Below are 4591 nucleotides of genomic sequence, written 5' to 3' on the forward strand. Positions count from 1 at the left end.
GTTTTATAATTTCAAAACAAACAAACAAAAAACCCAAAACCACCCCAAAATAATAATAATTAATAATAATAAAAATCAACCCTTAGAAAATGTCATGTGCTGACTCATTCCTGAAGCACTGGCTCACACCATCCTTTCTTTTTTCTTTTCTTTTTTTTTTTTCCGGAGCTGAGGACCGAACCCAGGGCCTTACGCTTGCTAGGCAAGCGCTCTACCACTGAGCTAAATCCCCAACCCCACACCATCCTTTCTTAAACACCACCTTCTCTCCCTATTCTCTACAGGATCTTTCCTTTCCGACCAAGCTCCTCATGGGGCTGATCTGAAATCGATGGTCCATTCTATGCCCCTCCTTTCCCCATAGCTGCACGTCAGTGGAGAAGACACGGTTGGCTTCAAGGATGGGGCCCTGTCTCTTAGCAGTTTCTAAGGCCATGGCTCCCACCAGCCATCTGTAGACTGCATCTCCTTGCCACGGTGAAGTTTTACCTGACAATCCCAGCCAGCCCTTCCCAGTGAACAAATACACTCTCTGGGTACGGTGCCAGGTGTGTCAGGTACTGTAAGCGATAGGAAGCAGTGTCACCTGGCCCTGCACAAGAGTTACCTGAGGCTTCTAAAAATACCTACCCTTAACCCCGCCCTCAGAGAAGCTACTAGAAATGTAGCCAAGGAAGGAGAGTTCCCATGTACCACACCTGCCAGGCACCAGAAACTTCCCATACCATCACCCACCTAATCCTCCTGCCAGCCCTAAGCAGGTACCTCCGTGGTACTCATTTTCCAGCAGGAAAAAACAGTCTCAGAGAGGTTGAGAAATATATAGCAATTTTCCTGGGTGGGAGGGAGGGAGGCAAAATATAAAACCAGGTCTCTGTGGCTCAGTCAGCCAACTTTGTGATGCCGTTGTCACTGGCTAGGAGTTGTCTACCTAACAGGCAGAGAGAAACTGAAGGCTGGCAATGCTCTTGGGGAGGAAGCAGGGAGCATTGCAACAATGTGAGACATCACTGTCAGGGAGTAAGGCAAAAGGAGAGAGAACGGGAAGACTTCTCAAGGCAAAATGATCCATGACCACAAGGGTCAGTAATAAGGCTGGTACTCGTCATAAGCTGGACAGTAACTGGGCACACATCTTTGCAGACCTTTTCTCTGCTTAGGGGTACAAGGGTCTCTCAACAAGGCTGTGGTTCTCTTGGTCCTTGGGACCTGTTCTTGTACTGCATTCGTGCACAAGGTATCTTTGGGGACCCTTCTGCCTTTATTTTTATTTTTAGTCAGGGCTTGACACAAGCCACTCCATTTTAATGCTGACAACTCTCATACAATGAGCAGAGGAGCTAATATACCATTGGTTCACAAAGTTAATTAATTTGGATGTAGGCATCTGAGGTGGAGCCTGAGGGTCTGCATCTCTAACAAGCTCTGAGGGAGTGGTAACATTGGTGCTGCAGCCTGTGAGTCTCACGGTGAATAGCAAGCAGCAAAAGGGCAGTGTGTATGTTAATGTTCCGATGGGGTGGGGGTGTAGCAGGCGGACACGGAGTGAGGGAGGGCTCGAGAAAAGTCCTCCCACCCTAGTGTCTAGGAAGCAACAAGTGAAATAGGAAGGGGCCATGTCCTAACAGTCCCTTCGAGACATGTCCCTAGAAATCTTCCTTCCTCCCCAAGCCCTGCCTCTTAGAGGGTCTGCAGGTAGGACTCGTGGTTTCTACACAAGGACTTTTGGGGAATAACTAAGATCTAAACCACAGTGGGTGTGCAGGCCACATTACCTCCAACTCTGCAAGCTGAGCTTGAAGAGAAGAGGTCTCAAGTAGTTATGGGTAAGGCACTTCTTATCCCCTCCTGGTGTCCCTAAGATTTGGGAAGACGTTAGGAGCTGGGGCTTGTGGAAGAAAGTTAGGTCAGTAGAGGATAGTAGGACTCTCCCATTGCTTCCTACTTGCCATGATGTGAGAATCCTTCCTAGACCACTCGCTCCCTGTGCCTGACTTATTACAGTCCTCACAGCAATGGAGCCAAACACATGTGTTCTAAAGCCTGTGAACCCATGCAACAAGTAAACCTCCCTATCTTTTCAGTTCGACCGTCTCAGGTGTTTCGTCACAGTGCAGGAAAACTGACTGACATCACCCTATAGAATCAACCTGCAAAGGTGCTGCTCCCCTCTGCCCTCTGTCCGCCTCTGCAGAGGCTGGCCCATCACAGCCAGGGACTGGCATCCCTGTCATGCCCACTCAGGGCTGACTCTGCATTCTTGCCCAATGGTTTCTAGAAGCACAGGATCTCTGTCAGTGAAGTGTCCAAGGGGCTAAAACAGGAAGAGTTGTAGCTATTGTCAGAAATCTCAGAGAGCAGAAGGCAGAGGAAAGGGGCCTTGATCCGCTGTGAGTCCCTTAAGGGCAAAAAGATAGGGAGTGGAAGCCAATTGGACCTGTCAAGACAAAAACTGAACACACCTGCTAACCAGGTGTCAACATGGCACTCCCCTCCCTTACAGAAAAGACTGACAACAGGCACGTAGCCCTGTTGACTCTGGCAAGAGTGGAGGATACTATCAGCTTCCAAGGCCTGAGCTCACAAGGTCAAGGCCTGAGCAGAGTGGCCTTGGGGTTAGTGGGGTGGCACGTGCTTCAGTGTATATACATGAGTGGCCTTGGGTTGCTCTGACACAGGACCTGCTGGACTCTGGAGAACTTCCCAGCAATACTTGCTACCTGGGCAAAGGATGGACTGAGGCAGCAAGCTATGCTTCCATACAAAAACTGGATACACTGGATCCCACTCGTACCATGGTTCATATTGTGAACTGAAGGGAGATCATTTGAGAATCTGATGAAGCCAGCACCCTTTCTCCTGGACCATGTAGTGTGAAGGACATTGTGTGGTCAGGCTTTGGACCCCTCAGACCTCCCTTCTCCATGAATCTCTGCACTCACCCCAGTGGCTGCTGCTTGAAGCCCTTCCCTTCCTAACTGCTCTTTGAGGGTCTGTCCCCCAGGCCCCAGATTCTGAGGACAGGACTAGAGGACTCCACCTATGCATTCTCTTTCTTTTCCAGTGCTCTGTCAGCTGTCCCCTCCCCTGCCACCTGCACTGGCACTATCCCCAGGCCACATTGAGAGATGGATGCATCTTTGACCTATCTTTCCTGCGTTTCTGATCCTTGTTAGTATCCGCAACCCAGACTTGGGTTGGCTAACAGAAGAGGTGGGTACAGTTCCTCCTGTTTCAGTGGACTCTGGAAACTTGACTCCTGCAGAGTGAAGCTGGGCCAGCTGATCCCAGATAGTGGAGGTGGACAGAGCATTGGTACCTTGCCAACAGGTAAACTTATTTCTACTGGGCAGGAGCCTGGTTGCCTGGCTGGGAACTGGACAAGTTGTCTACACTGTTGTGGACCAGAACAAAATGAATGCAGTCTCTGTGGAATTCAGCCTGGGTGGGGATGGCATTGCCAGTGTGTCCTTTGGAAGCAGTTTTATGAGGTTCCTTGAGAATGTGAAATGGTACCCTGGAGCCTGGGAAGGGGACCTGAACCATCAGAGAAGATAGACTTCAAACACAATCACTTGTCTGGGTACTTTGCAGGATGCTCACAAAGACTGTCTGATGTTTCCTCTTCCTCCTCCTCCTCCCTCTTCCTCCTCTTCTTCCTCTCCCTGCTGCTGCTGCTGCCGCTGCTGCTTTTCCAACAGGGCCTTGAATAACCAAGGCTGACCTCAAACTCACCACATAGCCAAAGATGACTTTGAACTTCTGATCTTCCTGACTCTGCCTCCTAAGTAATAGGATACAGGTGTACACTAACTACTATGCAGACACCTCCCAGTCATACCATTTCTTTGTCACAACAATCCCCTAAAACAACATGACTCCATACAAATTTCATATCTATTTCCCTCCCAGCACCTAAGTTACTAATGAATAAATGGATTCTGAGCAGAGCTGAGTGCTCTTAGCTGCCAAGAGAACTTAAGCATGAGGCAGATACATGCAATTGTTTGACCCCAGTCGCCTTTGTGGGGAGATTGGGATCTCTGAGCAGCAGACACTGAGCTGAGATGATCAGGTTCTTCTGAAAGAGCCCAAGGAAAATCCAAAGCTCCCACTTTGTGGTGAAAGAAGTGTAGGAATCAGTGTATTTGGGGATGGGGGATCCCTTCTGTAGAAGACAATCCCACGCACAGTTTGACTGATGTCACTATTGACTCTCATATAGACTCAACCACTCCATTAACTTTTAGAACTCTACAGGAACACAAAGAGAAGACCTTGAGAGGGACTCACAGATTGGAACAGTTGTTTTAGCAGAGGAGCAAAGCCCATGGCCACATGTAACTCAGCATCCTATGGACACCAACCCATGTCTTCTGAAATTGCCATGCAGCCTTCTGCAGCATACAAGCCAGGTGCAAATCTATGTTTAGAAATCAAAACCATGTAAACATCTAGAGATTACCCATGACCTAACTGAAATGAATATCACCCAAAATTTAAACTCACCTAAAAGAGTATGTATATGCAAACAATTATTGTTAAACAAAACATCTGCCAGTTGAGATTGAGTTTTTAGTTCAATACTGTT

The sequence above is a fragment of the Rattus norvegicus genome, chromosome 15 (assembly GCF_021556685.1).
Source record: "Rattus norvegicus strain SHRSP/BbbUtx chromosome 15, alternate assembly SHRSP_T2T, whole genome shotgun sequence".
Taxonomy (NCBI): Eukaryota; Metazoa; Chordata; class Mammalia; order Rodentia; family Muridae; genus Rattus; species Rattus norvegicus.